At 36.3% G+C, this 18,300-nt stretch overlaps 1 long non-coding RNA gene and 1 pseudogene across 1 annotated transcript; one reads left to right on the top strand and one right to left on the bottom strand.

Annotated features, from left to right (window-relative positions):
- Positions 1-1,244: 1,244 nt before the first annotated feature.
- On the bottom strand, positions 1,245-7,826 carry LOC150036996 (uncharacterized). Its single transcript, XR_016528085.1, has 2 exons — positions 7,489-7,826; positions 1,245-7,406 (listed from the first exon to the last, which is right to left on the bottom strand). It is a non-coding gene; the product is annotated as an uncharacterized LOC150036996 (long non-coding RNA).
- A 1,278-nt stretch (positions 7,827-9,104) lies between these two features.
- Positions 9,105-10,136, top strand: LOC120074320 (peroxisomal targeting signal type 2 receptor pseudogene; annotated as a pseudogene).
- The last annotated feature ends 8,164 nt before the right edge of the window (positions 10,137-18,300 follow it).

Raw genomic sequence — 18,300 nt, 5'->3', positions numbered from 1 at the left:
GTTCTCGAAAGTTTACTCCTGAAGCAGCTCCAGGTTCTAGGCTCTCATCACATCATCTCACTCCTAGGTAGCTTCCTTGAACTAGTGATTCTGCCACATAACCCACAAATGCAACCTCCCTATAGCGCAATGTCTTTAACTCTCTGGCGAGAATTTCTACGGGCTTCTCCCTGTGGCTTAAGTTGTCATTCAACTGTAATGGCTTGAAGTCAACTACATGGGGCGAATCTGTCACATACTTTCTCAACATCGAAACATGGAAGATATTATGAACTGAAGAAAGTGATGGAGGTAATGCCAAGCAGTAAGCTACAGGGCCAATTCGCTGCAAGACCTTGAAAGGCCCAATAAATCTCGAACCCAGTTTTCCTTTCCTTCTAAACCTCAAAACAACCTTCGTCGATGCCACCTTTAGGAATATATTATCACCAGTCTCAAATTCCAGGTCCTTATGTCTCACATCGATATAGCTTTTCTGTCTACTCTAAGCTATTTGCATACGAGCCATGATCTTTTGTATTGCCTCATTCATGGTTTATACTAGCTCAGGTCCTAGAAACTCTCTCTTTCTCCTACTTCATCCCAACACACCAGAGACCTACAACTCTTTCCATAAAGCACCTCAAAGGGCGACATCCCAATAGAAGACTGGTAGTTGTTATCATAAGCAAATTCCATCAAATGTAGGTGAGCATCCCAGCTTTCTGAAAACTCTATAGCACAGACATGTAACATATCTTCCAATATCTGATTCAAACGTTCTGTTTGCCCATCAGTCTATGGGTAAAAAGCTATACTGAAATCCAATCGAGTTCTCAATGTTATCTGTAGACCCTTCTAGAAGTTGGATGTGAAACAGAGGTCTTTATCTGACAGAATGGACACATGCACCCCGTGCAATCTCACTACCTCTTTCATATATATTTGTGCCCACTTGTTTACTAAGAAAGTAGGCTTCTCTAGTATGAAGTGTGCTAACTTAGTGAATCTGTCTACTATAACCCAAATCATGGTAAAACATTTTGTTGTTTGGGCAATCCGACAATGAAGTCCATAAACACCTTCTCCCACTTCCATTCTGGCACACTCAATGGTTGTAACAAGCCTGCTGACTTCTGTCTCGGGGCTTTCACCTGCTGCCACACTAGGCACTTACTGACGAACTCAACTATCTCTCTTTTCATGTCATTCCACCAGTAGTAACGCTTCAAGTCCTGGTACATCTTGGTGTTGCTGGGATGAATTGAAAACAGGGAATTGTGAGCCTCTAACAATAGCTCATTCTTAAGGTCATTATTCGCTGGCACACACAAACGTCTTGGATAGAGGAGACCACCTTTCACTGATACAAAGAGTTCCCCATCCTAGCTTGACTTCTTCTTATGAACTCTCTCCTCTAGATAAAGGTCACACCATTACGCATCAATAATTCCCTGTCTCAGACTCGGTTGCACTGACAACTGCGTTAACTGTGTCGTAACTTTCTTTACTACTACTGCAATCTCGGCCCGCTCTAGCTCTGCACAAATGAGTCTTTTTGGTAATGAGGGCTGTTGAATGAGCCGCATTTCTTCTTAGGGCATTTGCCACTACATTCGCCTTCCCTGGGTGATACAAAATTTCACAGTCGTAGTCCTTCACCAGCTCTAGCCACCTTCGTTGCCTCATGTTCAACTCCTGAGTGAAGAAGTACTTTAAACTCTTGTGGTCGGTGAAAATCTATATCTTTTCTCTATATAAATAATGCCTCAAGATCTTTAGAGCAAAAACCACTGTTGCGAATTCCAAATCGTGGGTGGGATAATTCTGTTCATGATTCTTCAACTGACGAGAAGTATAATCAACCATTCTACCTTGTTGCATCATCACACACCCCAATCCTTTCTTGGAAGCGTCATTGTAGATAACAAAACCACCTGATCTATATGCACTGTAAGAACTTGAGCTGAAACCAACTTCTGCTTCAGATCTTGGAAACTCTTCTCACAAGCCTCACTTCAAACGAAAGAGGCTCTCTTCCCGATCAACTAAGTCAAAGGGGTGGCTATGCGAGAAAAATCCTTCACAAATTGCCGGTAGTAACCTATTAACCCCAGAAAACTACGCACCTCGCTAACTGTGGTTGGGCGAATCCAACTTGTAACTGCCTCAATCTTTGTAGAATCCACGGAGACTCATTCCTTTAATACTACATGCCCTAGAAAGGACATCTGCCTCAACCAAAATTCGCATTTAGAAAACTTGGCATACAACCTATTTGCTCGCGACGTTTCCAAAACTTTTTCGTAAGTGCTCCGCATGCTCTGCCTCGGACTTGGAATAAACCAAGATATCATCAATGAAAACTATCACAAAGGGTTTTGAGGAATTCCTTGAACATCCTATTCACTAGATCTATAAACACGGTTGGAGCATTTATTAGACCGAACGACAACACAATGAACTCATAATACCTATGCCTCAAATGGAAAGTTGTCTTGGGTATATTACTCTTTTATTCTTAACTGATGGTATCCCTGATCGGAGATCAATCTTAGAGAACACAGTAGCCCCTTGAAACTGGTCGAACAAGTCATCAATCCTTGGAAGTGGATACTTATTCTTTATGGTCACTTTATTTAATTCTCTGTAGTCAATGCACAAGTGCAATGATCCATCCTTCTTCTTTAAAAAAAGTACTGGTGCACCCCATGGTGACACACTGGGTCATATGAAGCCCTTATCCAACATCTCTTGCAACTGGACTTTAAGTTCCCTCAACTCTACTGATGTCATCCTGTATGGAGCTTTCGAAATGGGAGTTATTCCTGGCTCTAACTCAATAGCAAAATCTATCTCTCGTTACGGAGGCAGTCCGGGAAGATCCTTTGGAAAAACATCTCGAAAATCTCTTACTACTGATTCTGAAGTCAAGGTGACTTCAGCCTCTCTAGTGTCAGCCACACTGGTCATAATACCCCAGACTCATTGGTCAAACAGTCTATTGGCCTTTAGTGCTAAAATCACTTTGGGTAGAACCATAGTCCCAACCCCCTTAAACTTAAAGTTGGCTTCTATAAAAGGGTTAAAGATGACCACCTTATGGGAGCAATCTATGCTAGCCTGATTAGCAGCTAGCCAATCCATGTCCAGTATCACATCAAAATCACGCATATCTAGAATTATCGATGGCTCGGGCCTCTCTAAAATGAGTTTAGAGGCTGACCTCTGATTTTAGACACATTCCTCCTTGGGCATTTCTTTGACATATGCCCATTCTGACTACACTGAAAACAAACTCCAGTACCAGCCAAAAAACGCCCCCAATGATGTCTACCACAGGTTGTACAGATCGGCTTATCTTTCTTGACAGTTATAGCTTGTGAGCCCTGCTGTCCCTACTGATGTGAAGCATTAACTGCATTCTGGTTCCTTTGCTGAGGTTCAAGAGCCCTTGGCTCAGCCTTCCTTTTTTCACCTGCAGAGGTCCCAATTTCAAGTGACTTCCTATACTCTTCTCCCTCTTGGAAGTCAGCATCAATCCTCACAGTGGCCCATAGTATCGCAGCATATGTCTTGAGGTCCAAGGCATGTACCATACCTCACAATTCACTTTTCAGACACTGGACGTGTTGGGGATGATGTCTTAAACTCTCATGTCCTGTAGTTTGTAAATACAGTTTTGAACAAACGCTTGTAATGTATAATATATAATATTTTTCTTCACATTTGTCAATGAACATTGAATGTTTTTTACCACAAACCAATAAACTAAGATCCTTAGATGTCGTTGGTAACTTAAGCATGTATGTAGAGACATACAAGTGGGTCATGTCTTAAGTAATAACCAAAATGGTCTGTAGTATATGGATATAAGAGGGAAACTTTATCCTGGTAACGCTACAGATGTGGCCTGCTTTGTAAAATAGTTACAAGTGTTGTGACTTGCTACAGATAGTCTGATCCTGATCATTCATGTGGAGACATGCGAGTGGGGGCATCCTATACAAAGGAATTTCTATAAGATCGGACAACGAAGCGTTGTACTCTTGTTATATAACGTCGTTCATGACAGAGACTTCACTTCACTAGGATGACCATAGGTAACATGACCTCAATCCTGAGTAAGTTGGGAACTTCTACCTTTGAAGGCAGCCTCTGATTTGTATAGGTGTGAGTGGCCAGATTGTGGACTCAAACCTACCACTTTGAGGATTCATCTGATTTGGGAGCTGGGAACTCAACTACACAAGATGAAATTCACTCCTTCCCCGAAGCAGATGTGAGTAGATAGATTGCTCCCTTAAGGGCAGATTCTGGGGCCTGAACGATGTGGCGTCACACACCTTCTCATGGCCCAGGAGGTATCCACACATAGTAGGACTATGTTGTATTGTTTGGACAATTATGGGATAATTATATCAACATTTTCTCCGTAACCGTGTGATAGTGGGAAGTTGCATTCAGTTTTCATAACTGAAGAATAAAATGAAAATCGTATTCATTTTGCAAGTAGATCAGACATTCGCTCATGTTTGGTGTATACTACCTATCGCATAGCAAATCGAGAACCTACACGATAGCTCAAAGTTTATAAACTATCGTATACACACGCACAGTTTACTAAATGATCACATAGGATTTGTTAAACGATCATTTAGCTTTTTCCCAAATGATTGCGTACCCGAGCGTTTACTAAACGATCGTCTATACAATTGCGACCCTTTTACTAAACGATCGTGTACCTCTTATAAATGATCAAGCATCGTTTATACGATAGACATCTACCTTCTCCCACTTGCTTGGTTGTGCTATACAATTGTCCTTCCTCCTTCCCTCTGCCATATCCAACAGAGCCCACACCTCCTAGATTCTCACATCGAGAATACCAAGGGTTCTAAGTAGTAGTGTCCTCCCTATTGCTGTGTTTATGTGGAGGCCGTTCGTGGGTAGAAGATCGGGTTTTGGTAGACGATTGCTTGGATGTTCTCAGCGAGAGCGAGAGGAGCAGTCTCTGTACGAGAACGAGTTCTAAAGCGAAGAAGGGTTCTTCAACTGGTACGTTTCTTGTTCTCTTGTTGTTTAAGTTTCAAAGTATGTCTATAATTAGTGGTTAAATGCATATCTATCCTGTTTGATTGTGAATCCGTTAATTTTGTCACAATAAGTTTGGAACGATATCACTTCCGCTTAGAGGTACTCTTTGATAAAATTCAAGAACTCTGCCTGCTTGTTGTATCTAGTGTTGGCTGAGAAATATTTCTCGTAAAAACGCTCCTTAAATTGCTCCCAGGTTGCAAGTCCTCCAGTGGTATCAATCAGTTTCTCTGCTGAACGCCACTAAATCTCTTTGTTGCTAGTCAGCAAAAAAAGTGCACATTGTAGCTTGTGCTCTTTCGGGCACCTCATATAATAGAAAATTGTCTCGATCGAGGACAACCACATCTCTACTTTAGTGTGATCCCTCAATAACTCATCGAAGGGGCGAGGGTCAAACTTCTTGAAATCTCTCAAGTGCCTTAGCTTCATGGGACAGATCCTGCATGTTCTGACTTGATGACTGGGTCTATTGCAACTGAACTACTGGTACTTGCTCCTTCTGAGTCCAGTTCTGGGTAGTCTATCCTACCATCGTATTACAGATCAACTCCTATAGTCTTTCCATCAGGGAAGATGCAACGACTTCCCTAATTCTTGCCTCCATTGCTTTTTCATCGACTTAAGTCATAGGTGGATCTAAAGCTGTCGGGACGGTCTGACTTCCACCAACTCCTTCTTTCTGCACCCCTGAAGGGGGAGGATCCTAAACTTGTGGATGTTGCACTTGAGGGTCCCAAACCCCTCTTCTAACTACTTTTCTTGGTTTGAGCTTAAGTGCCATGTCTTGTCATGAACTCGCAATTTAACTCTTTTTCTCTAGATCCCTCTCAACAAAACAAACATGTTTACAAAAACGATACATTAGCTAATCTCATGTTTATATTAAAAACTTCCATTATTAGAACATACCTGGTGATGATAAGGAATCTGTTACTGGGTTACAGGGACTATCTAAACTTACATTGTAAGTCAGTCTTCAGAACCCAAAACATGGGCTCTGATACCAATTGTAACGATCTGACTCCCTAGGACTCAAGCTAGGCCATTACTTAATACATGCATGCATGGAACTTAAAATGACATCCTTTTATAGTTAAATAAATGCTAAATAAATAAGATAAATGTAAAAGTTCTTCATAAATCATAAATGAAAATAAATAGGTCTGAAAACAAATCTTAAGTTTCCAAATAACAAGACCGAAAGTTAAAAACATAAAGGAATTCTTAAAACATGAGCAGGAGCATTAAAACTAGTCCCAGTGGCTAGATCATGGATTTCGCTTGTCATTCGTTGGTGCGTCCCTACTCTTACTTAGAACATCAACATGAGAAAGTATGAGTATAAAATACTCAGTAAGTAAGCCCACTACTGGGGCCAGACTAGGCATCTATATACTCTAGATGCCTACCTCTGGTGGGACGTAAGCAATCCCCTGTCTTAATGGGACACATATATACATGGATGTCTAAATTTCATCCTATTGTAATTAAGTATACCCACTACCTCTAGTAAGTCCAGTAGGACCCACAACCTCTGGTGAACCCAGAAGGAAACACCCCTCTAGTGAATCCCGAAGGAAACACAACCTTTGGTGAATCCCGGAGAAAAGCACCACCTCTAGTGGATCACGAAGGAAACACAATCTCTGGTGAATCCCAAGGACACACAACCTCTAGTGAGTATCTAACTAACAGTGAGAATACTATCATGATTTCCACATCACAAGTATCATAACATGGTTCTATAACATACATATACATCTCATCATCATAGTTCCATAACATACATATACATCTCATCATCATGGTCCCATAACATATATATACATCTCATCATCATAGTTCCATAACATACATATACATCTCATCATCCTCAGATTCAACAAAATCTCAAAGAATAAAATGTACTTAAAGCATGCTAGCATTCAAGCTTCTTTCATATGTATCTAGTTCGTGCAACTCACTCAGGGAAATCATACGTAACAATCAATCTAATAAACAACCTCAATACAACATGCTTAATATTGCCTGGCACGAGGCAGTTTTAGTAGTACGATTACTTATCTCGATGTCAAGATTCACAGTTAATCAGGCAACCAAAATAATACAACAACTCAAGGTAGCGGTTCTAACATAGGAATACAACCATTCAATTCCAGCCCAACACAACTAACTGAAAATCCTTAGATCCAAATCTAAAATACCCAAACCAACAAAACTCACGAAGATTACCAAAACTTAAATGCCCAAATGCTTACCCAAAGGCGAAACAACTTCCAACTTTTGTTGACGGCGCCCCTTTGACTTCCAAGCTCGCTAAAACTTGACTTCAAAATCCAAACAAATGCGTATCAAAATAGTGAAGCAACACCATAGCCAATAGATTTACTCGAGGAAAGGAACACCTACTTACGCACGACAGTGGGGCTGGGCGGTACTGGATAGATGCGGCTGGCTGGTCGAAGGAGCGGCGACGGACGATTGGAGCTCGCTGGTGAGCGGTGCGCACCTGGGGGGATTGGCTAGGCGACGCGAGCGCGGGCGAAGCTCTCGAACGACGCTAGGTAGGTGGCTCTTGTGCACGAAGAAGACCGACTGGCGGCGCGGCTGGGGGTGAGCCGAGACTGTCGACGTCAAAGGGGCTGGTCGGCAAGGCGGCGTGCTGGGTCGAAGGTCAGAGAGGAGGGGTGGGTCTTAGGCAGCACGATAAAGTAAAGAAAACTGGAAGCTGGCGGCTTGGGAAACGTGAAGGGTGCAGGAGAGAAGGAAATTTATATAGACAATAAAAAGAATAATATATAAAATAAAATAAAGTAAAATAATATACTTTATTTTATTTTATCATATCTCCTTTTGTATTATTTTATTCTTTCCCTTCAAAATTTGTTTTTAATCCTTCTTTCCCTTTTAAATCTTCCATTCAAAAGATTTTAACCAATCCCCTTCCATAATGAAACTAATTCTCGACATTAATTTCAATTAAAAATTTGGGTGGCATAAAAAGTCTAATTTCCACAATTTTCCTCTGATTAACCTATTAAATTGAAACCCCCATTTCTCAATAATTAAACATTAGTAATCCAATTAAATTTCCAAAACTAAAAAAATGATCTCAAATATTACAAAATACTGAAATTACATCACAATAAAATTTTGGGATGTTACATTAGGTGCTGCTTTTATGCTACCCAATTTAAGGAAGATAGGATTTCACAAAAAAAAAAGAAAAAAAAAGAAAAAAAAAAAAAGAAGATAAATTGTTAGATACATTTTGGTCTCATACTTTGTTCAATTTTATTCTCTATATGTTCAATAAATCTTAAATTTAGTCTCTAGTGCTAGTGTAAAGTTGATTTTTTTTAAAAAAAGACTTTTTGTTATCTATTATAAATTTTGAAAACATATTCACATATTTTATTTTCTTACATGAAAATTATTATTATTATTATTTAATCGATAAAAAATAACTCGAAGGACTAAAGTTTAGATCTATTGGAAGTATGGGTAATAAAGACTAAAATTGAATAAATTTCAAAGGGGATTATAGACTCAAATTGAATAAATTTCAAAGTATAGGTACTAGAATGGTATTTTAACCCCCAAATATATATAAATTTATTCAATTTGAGTAAATTTCCTAGCCGTTACTTAACAAAAATTAAAAAGAAGAAAAAATCAATAGTCGTTTCTATTGTGCTCATCCTCATATAGACCTTTTTTTTCTATGAAAAATCATATCGACATTTTCTATTTTATCAATTTAAGGAAAAGTTGGTGGAAGGAATATTGTGCAAAGGTAAAAGAAAAATAAATAAATAAATAAATAAGTGAAAAAGAAAATTAAAAGATTATGATAGGATAGAAACAAAAGAGGGAAAGGAAGGTGTAATTGGAATGGGAAAGGGGAATTGCAATTTCTGGTTGGATAAAAGGATTAAAAAAGAGATGCGTAGTTTCGAACTAACCAAGAGGGTGAGATCAGACTTCAGAGAGAGACACAGAGAGGTTCTCCTCACTCCTCAACCATGCTCGTCTTTAAGACTCCCTTTAATGGCTACTTTGTCAAGTTGAGCCCCTTCTACGAGTCCCGCATCGCCGTCGCCACCGCCCAAAATTTTGGAATCCTTGGCAATGGTTGCCTTCACGTCCTCGATCTCAATCCCGCCGGTCCTATATCCGAGCACATCACCTTCGACACCGCCGATGGAGTCTACGACGTCTCTTGGTCCGAGTCTCACGACTCCCTTCTCGTCGCCACCATCGCCGATGGCTCTGTCAAGCTTTACGACCTCGCTCTTCCCCCCACATCTAATCCCATTCGTTCCTTCCACGAACATACTCAAGGTTCACTCTGCTGACTACAACCCCGTTCGTCGCGACTTCTTTTTGACTTCCTCCTGGGACGATATCACCAAGCTCTGGACCCAAGACCGCCCCATCAGTGTCAAAACATTCAAAGAGCATGCCTATTGCATCTATTCTTCTGTCTAGAACCCTCGTCACGACGATGTCTTCGCTTCCGCCTCTGGTGCTTGCACCGTTCGCATTTGGGATGTGCGAGAACCAGGCTCCACTATGATAATTCCAGCTCATGATTTCGAAGTTCTATCTTGCGATTGGAATAAGTACGATGATTGTTGTATCGCTACAGCTTTGGTCGATAAATCGATTAGGGTATGGGATGTTAAGAGCTGCAAGACCCCGGTTTCTGTATTGAATGGCCATGGATATACAGTTAGGAAAGTGAAATTCTCCTTGCATCAATAGGGTTTGTTAGCCTCCTCCTGCTCCTACGATATGACTGTCTGTTTGTGGGATTACGTGCTGGAGGATGCTCTTGTTGGGAGATATGATCATCACACTGAATTCGCCGTAGGAATCGATATGAGCATGCTTGTTGAGGGCCTGCTTGCTAGCACTGGATGGGATGAGCTTGTTTATGTATGTCAGCATGGGACGGATCCAAGAGCCCCTTAAGAAAAGGAAAGATTTTGCTACTTCCTATAAATTTATGAATTTTTCATGTTACAGTTCATAGGTTTTAAGTTAATAAGCCATTTTAGTATTACGAAAAATGAGAATGTGCTACTTGTTGGCAGAATATATGTTAGTTCAAGATTGAATTGAGTGTGTTATTATAGTCATTTACTTTGTTCAAGATTGAATAAAAACTTGCGAACGAAAGATTATTAAGCGAATGTTACCTTTTTCACGAGCTTCCTCTGTTAGGACCATCTTAGGTGCTGCTATAGAGTCGTATTTGTTTTATCTGTTATGTGACTTCCATTTTTGTAAGATTAATAATTTTTTTACATGGTCTGTCATTTATATTTTTCTTTCTTTAAATATTCTAGCTTTCTTTGTCCCATCGTTATCTTTCGGAACATTATGCAGCTTATGCATTCTTTTTCCTAATTTTCCGTTGAAAAACTTGAGATGATTTTCCTGGAATAAATGTTCACCCCTTGCTCATGCTTCACAAGGAATTTTTTTTCCATATTTTGCTTTTGACATTATGGTTGGATATATTGACCTTACTTGAACAGGGTCTGTTCTATAGGTTGTACTATTGTGTTCTTGAGTTGTAAGGATATATCTAGAATGCTAGGCTTGTGTGAACATGAAGTAGACAACCTATATAGATGCCAACTTGAAATTTGCGGGTATGAATTATTTAGTGCATTATTTCAGCACGAGGAGGGATCAAAACTAGAAAACTAGATTAGGAGCTTAGCAGAAGTCGGGCTATTCTAGAACAAGATTGGCTATTCGCTGGTTAATGATCCTAAAATTACCATTGTCTATTGGTGTTTAGACTTGGAGTGAATTTATGATGACTCTTGAGACAAGTATTTTCATAGTAAATACTCTTTCTTTAAGAACGTTTTAAGAGAACTGAATGTGTGCTTCCTTTAAAAGCACATTTTAAGAATTTCTTGATATCACTTTTGACCAAGTAACTTAATAGTTAATAACATGAAAAATTTGGGAAGTGCTTTGAATTCGTCAGAAGCATTTTGTCCCAACCCCACCTTTACTCTTGTCTTGTGGTCTATTTATAATCAATAAGAACTCTGTGTAGACTTTTCTTAAGTCGTTTTTTAACCTTTCAGCCATGTATTCGATCTCCTTTAAGTAACTATGTACTAGTTTTAGATAAGGATGAAGATGGTAATTTGAAACCGCAGTACCTTTAGTTGGAGGATAGCATCTCATAATTTGGGTTGGAATAATTGTTCTGCTGCATAAACCGGAATGAGAAGTCATACAGTATTCTTGATGCCTTTACCTACCTACTCTAATGTATCCGCGTGTTGTATAGTTGTGATTATTAGATAAGTCCATGCTTGGCAAGTTGGTATTTTCCAATGCATGCATTCAAGACTTGCGATTTATAGATGCACGGTGTAGAAAAGCCTGCAACTGCACTGTGTATTCGGATCTAGAATGGTAATCATCTTGATTCTTAGACAGTGTCTAGACCATTTGAATCTACACTGTACTCATGCAGTCACACACTTGCACATAAGGATGACTTTCATCTTTAGATCAAATCATCCTACGGAAAATTTGATTTATCTTTATAATATAACTTGAGGAATTTAATGTGTTTTAACACTAACTCCATTCACTTTTGTTTAACAAGTCTTTGGGATGAAAATTTGAATCTATATAATACTGTTTTCTTTAAGTGAGTATGTATAACTTAGGGGAATACTTTTGTTTGTAAGCACTTAGAAAGTCAATCCAAACAAGTTCTTAGTTTGATTTTGAAATAGTTTGTCGTTCCTTTATGCAGTAATATTATATTGTATTATAAAAATGTTTGAGACCAAATACTATTGTCAATGCGCCTTCACCTAAAGTTTTTCATTCACTGGTAGTGATTACATTCTGTTTTGTTCTATATAATTTGATTGAATGTTGTTTCTGGTTATCTTGAGTCAGAAGGTTAGGTAGGATAACAAGAAAATGGTGTTGAGTGGATTGCAGGCAGATTAAGGTCGTGATAGAAGGAACCCGTGCGAGAAATCCTGGAAAATGTAACAGTGGAGTATTACACGCAGCAGGAAATGGTTCATCGGATGAAGAAAGCAATTTATAGGGCAACCTCAATGTTGTTACACTGCAGCCAGCAGAAGGGAAAGCGAGAGATTGTGGAAGGTAAAGTAAAATTGTTGAATGAGCATTGGAGAATTTGTTTGTCAATGGCAAAGGATCCTCAAAAAATGATTTTTTAGACCTGGATTAACTGTGTCTAAGAAAAGAAGGCAATTTGACCATAATTGGACTTCAAGTTTCCAAATTTGTAGTATAGTATATAGAGAAAAGTAGATTATCATTTCAATTATTTTTTATATTCATATTTAATTTATAATTTATCATAATATAATTTTTTGAAAATATATATGGTCTGAATATTATTTTATCTAAATCTTCTTATTAAAGATTTTTTTTTAAATAATTGTTATAAGAAATTGAACTATTTAAAAATTGAAATGAATGTGAGGAAAATTAATGGAAAGATAAATTTGAGATGGATAAGTGAAGAGACCAAATTTTTATGAAAGTTAAAGATTCTCTTGTAATATGATTGCAAAAGCAATCGCAAACAAATAAGCCAACATTGTTCATTTTTATTTGGAAAATAGCCCAACGTTTAATGAATTCCAGCCTAAGTTGAAAGGTGGAGCAGGATTCAGATTAGTTCATCACTTTTGAGAAGTATCGATCTTTATTCAACACAGATTTTTAATAATATATATTTTTTTATTTCATCCCCAATATCTTAAGTTATAACTTTTATATATCACAAAATTAGAATAGGTAAATAAGGGAATTTGTAATGGGTGACAATTTAGAGTATAATATTGCAAGCATAGCAGTCACATTTTACATTTTTAAATCCAATATTTAATTTATTTATATTCCCAAATTGCCAAATTATTTTTCAGTCGCAGACCCCATCCTGCATACCTATTCATTCCTTGTTCCCTCCATTTTCTAGCCGTAGACCCATCCCACATTGTAACATATGTTTTTTTTTTTTTATAAAAAAAAAAAAATTCTTTCTCATTTATTCTAACTTAGTCTGTTAGTTTTTTTTCCCTTCTTTTTTGATTAAATTTTGGATAATATATATCAACTAAATGATATATCTAATATTCTGTATATCATTAATTGACACATTTTTATAGCAATATGACGGTTTCAAGAGATACCCTGGATTCAAGTATATCGGGAGTTTATCAAATATAAATGAAGTTTTGAGTAAATAATATATCACATATCAAACAACTTTTTTTTTTTTTTTTTTTGAGAAAATTAAACAACTTTTATGTATAATAGATATCAAACAACTTATAAGTACATCAATAGTATATCAAATGTACATTATTACATAACAAATAACCTTCAAGAATATCAATAGTATATATACTACATACTAATCAACTTTTAAGTGTATCAACATTATATCAACAGTATATCAATATATATCAATCAACTTTCAAGAATGTCAAGAGTATATCACAATATATCATATACCAATCAACTTTCAAAATTATCATAGTATATTAGGGGGCGTTTGGGGTAATAGGAGTTGATTATTATAGTCCTAGGTTATTACAGTTGGGTTATAATAGTATGTGTTTGGGTTATAGATTATTTTAATTTGGATTATAATAGTATGTGTTTGAGGTGTAAACAAATTTTGTTTAAGAAGAAACTAATAAATACTATAGTAATGAATAAAAAAAATGATGAATGTAAAATAGTAAACGTTGTAGCAAATAGTAAACATTGTAATAAATGAAGGTTTTGAAATAGTATTGATTGTAGCTAATTGGGAAATACAAAATAGAATTTACTGTAGCTATTATAATCTTCAGATAATCTTCACCCCAAACACACCTTTAGTAGTATATCAAATATCAAACAATTTAAACTCTATATTAGATTATAATACATGAGTGTATCAAATATCAATAAGAGAGTACGTGAAGTAAGACATGAGTGTATCGATCATACATCTTAATCAAGATTCAAATCTATCAACAGTATATCTAGCTCAAATCAATATTCAATCAGTAACTTATTTTGAAGTAAAACATGTGTGTTTTGTTTTAGCATATATTCCAAGTTTAACCGCAGTGTATTACATGAGCGTATCACATGAGCTTAGTTCAACTGACATAGTGCCCATACTATCGACCTCGAGGTTAGAGGTGCAATTCTCCCATACCATACTTTAATTACAATATCTTTGCCGAAAAAAAAAAGATCACATGAGTAAACTCAAACAACAATCAACATTCCAAGTAAATTAAAAGTATATCTAACAACAATTAACATTCAATTAGTAACTTATTTTGAAGTAAAACATACATGTTTCATTTTATAAGTAGATATCCAAGTGTATTAGTAATATATCAAATATAAGACCTGAGTGTTTAGACATCTATCACTAAATACTTAAACTAAGACATAAGTATATGAATATTATATCTAACCTCAATCAATATTCCAAGTCTATTATTAGTATATCTAATAGCAATTATCCACTAAAATTGTGAAAGGCATTTTGGATTTGGGGAATTTTTTTTAACAAATATATTAGCATCCATATCATCTTTTTCAAAAAAAAAAAAAAAATTGCAAATAGGGTAAACATATATAGAAAAAATATAACAAAAATATTTAGATTTCATTTGCTGTAGATTTTTTTCTTTATTCAAAAATTACCCTCACAACGCATATTTCCCAAATATTCATCGTGAAATTGTCTTCTCCTACGTTTTTCCTTCTTCTTCAGCATCCAAGTTTCTACAACCAGTCAGAAGAATCGAAGTCAATTCCTCAGCCAATTTTGATTTTGTATTCAACTTTCTCTTGTATTTTTGAGTTTCTCAAGTTTTGATTTCTACTTTCATAATCGATTTGTGGATTTTTTTTTTCAAAATCAAAACTAAGAAATTCAAATTTGTGGATAGTTGTTACAATAACCAACCCTAAAAATCATGCTCAATTAGTTTGATTACATTTTGATTTCAAATTTGTTAGGTTTATTTATGAATTTCTCAGGTTTAGATTATGTTCTGATTTCGAATTTGTAAGGTTTTGATTTATAATTTCCTAGTCGATTAGTGGGGGTTTTTCTTTTCTTTTTTTTTTTTTTAAAAAACAAACTTGTGATTTCGATTTTATGGATGGTTTGTTTTAAAAAACAAACTTGATAAGATTGAAATTTGTAGAGGGTTTGTTTTCAAATTCCTCGTTATGGATCTCTACTATTGTATTCTCAGTATCGAATCTCTCAGTAAATTTGGGATTGAGAAGAATTTATCAGTTTGTGGAGGATTTGTTCTTGAATTTCTGAGTTTCTGCCTTCTCAATTTGTGTTTTTTTTTTTCACAAATAGAGAAGAATAACATTGTATCTTACTCTAAGTTTGCTATTGGATTTCTATTTGATAGTAAGGAGTTTGTGTTTTTTTATTTGATTGGCATCTGATTTCTATTAAGGGTGTTCAAAAAACCCGATGATCCGAAAAAATCGATCAACCCAACCCAACCCGTGCAGTTTGGGTTGGATTATCAACTCATTTGGGTTGAGTTGGGTTCAAATAAATGAACATTTTATGGGTTGGGTTGGTTCATGGGTTCACCTAATATAACCCAAACCAACCCGAATTTATTATTAACTTTAAAATATATTTTTTATTACTTATAATACAATTATTTATACATATATTGATTTTAATTTGACTTAATTTCAATATTTTTTGAATAATTTATTCTTCAACAACTCTTAAAAGTAGTTTCTCTACATTTTCTAAAGAAAATTTTCACTATATAAATTGAAATTGAGTTGTTAATATTAATTCAATATATGAAACTAATTAAATTAGATTTTTACATATTTACATTTTACTTCTTTTTATAACAAAATTTTAAATAAATGACCTCATTAACCCGAACCAACCCAACCCAAATATTTCATGGTTGAGTTGGGTTGGGTTCATTTTTTAATAAGGGTTATTTAGGTTGAAAAAATTTACAACCCGAATAATTGGGTTGGTCTAAAAAGCCTTTCAACCCAATCCAGCCCAACCCATGAACACCCCTAATTTCTATTTAGTACTTAGTAGTTAGTGATTTCTATTTGATTGTCATGTGATGCCTATCTTTTGTAAGTTATATCATTGTGTTAGTTATCTGATTTCTATTTGATTTCCATGTGATTACTTTCTGATGGAAATCAGATTACGATATTGAGTTATATATTATTATTATTTTTTTTTATTTTTGCAACATTTTGTAGTTATGGTTAAACTCGTTTTCCAATATGGTTAATGGGATGATCTGTTGGGGTTTGTGCCCTAAAGTCTCGTGTCCAGTAGTTTGTAAACAATTTTGTACGAACACTTATTATGTATAATATAAATGATATTTACTTCACTACCTGACTTTGCACAATTAGATATTTTTTATTTTACCACAAACCAATAAATTTAATATCCCTGGTTATCTGTATGTAACTTAAGCATGTATATGGTAACATACAAGTGGATCATGTCTTGAGTAATAACCAAAATGGTCTGTAGTATATGAATATAGGAGGAAAACCTTATCCTGGTAATGCTACGGATGCGGCCCGCTTTGTGGAATGGTCACAAGTGTTGTGACTTGTAACAGATAGTCTAATCCTGATCATTCGTGTAAGAGACATGCAAGAGGGGGCGTCCTATACAAAGAGTTTGTATAAGACCTGACCACAAAGTGTTAACGTCTTGTTACATAACACCGTTCATGACCGAGACTTCACTTCACTAGGATGACAATAGGTAACATGACCTTAATCCTGAGTGAGTTGGGAACTTCTGCCATTGAGGGCGGTTCTTTGATTTGCATGAGTGCAAGTGGCCAAAACGCCGACTCAAACCTACCATTTTGGGGATTTGTCTGATTTGGGAGCTGGGAATTCAGCTACACAATATGGAATTCACTCCTTCCCTGAGGCAGGGGTAAGTAGATAGATAGCTCCCTTAAGGGCTAATTCCAAGGCTTGAACGATGTGGCACCACGTACCTTCTCATGGCCCGAGAGGTATTCACACATAGTAGGACTATATTGTATTGTTCATTAGAGGGATCAGTGGTACTTAAGGATTAAAAAGTAATTACAGGGGCAAAACGGTAAATTGGCCTACTGTAATTACAAGAATCTGTGAAGGGTCATCTTACTGATGATTGGTTATATCCAATGGACATATAAATATATCTATAGCAAGAAGAGTTCAACTGTCCGTCTTTAGTGGAATGCCTGGCAGTTAACAGATGGTGGATATCGTGACTAAAGAGTTTAGTCAACTATTCACGTACCGTTGGAGCTACGAGCCATAGGTTCATAAGGTCCTCTTGGTAGCTTGGATACAAATTGAGAGTTAACAAGAGGGAGTTCGATTATATATGATATAATTGAACGAGTTAATTAAATATGATATAATTAACTTTATGTATGAGATATATTAATTTGGAGGAAATTGGATAAAATATGATTTATATCTAGTAGAGGAAATATTATAATTAATATATGATATTAATTATATGATATTAATTATATGTTATGAATATGATAAGATCATATTTATTGGACGGTTATAAAGGAAATGGGAAGGCGCCTCTTCTGTTCTAAATAACGAATGAGTGCATTATAAATAGCAGACGCTGTGTTGATCTCGGAGTGCATGGACATTGTGAAAAGATAGTGTCATCATTTAGAAAATCAGTACCTATACGATAGTGACTGCACGATCGTTTACATATACGATATTGCTAAGCGATCACATACCAATTACACCGTCGCGCACTATTATCTAAATGATTGTTTAGCTCCCGGAATTTTCTAACCAATCGTATAGACGATCGCTTAGTTTTTCCTACGCGATCGTTCGGATGATCGCTCACCCTTTTCCTACACGATTGTTTAGATGATCATTTACCTTTTCCTACACGATCGTTTAGACGATCGCTTACTTTTCCTATACGATCGTTTAGACGATTGCTTACTTTTCCTACACGATCGTATACTTCACCTAAATGATCAAGCATCTTGTCTATGTGATAGACGACCACATCTCCCACTTGCTTGATCATTGTGTACTGTCTTTCTTCCTCCTTCCCTCTACCAAATCCGAACAAAGCGCACAGTTTGGATTCTC

This window comes from Benincasa hispida, chromosome 3, assembly GCF_027475165.1.
Source record: "Benincasa hispida cultivar pf3 chromosome 3, pf3_genome.v1.1, whole genome shotgun sequence".
Classification (NCBI taxonomy): domain Eukaryota; kingdom Viridiplantae; phylum Streptophyta; class Magnoliopsida; order Cucurbitales; family Cucurbitaceae; genus Benincasa; species Benincasa hispida.
Note: the sequence above shows the minus strand (reverse complement) of the source record. Positions and strands in the feature narration are given on the sequence as shown.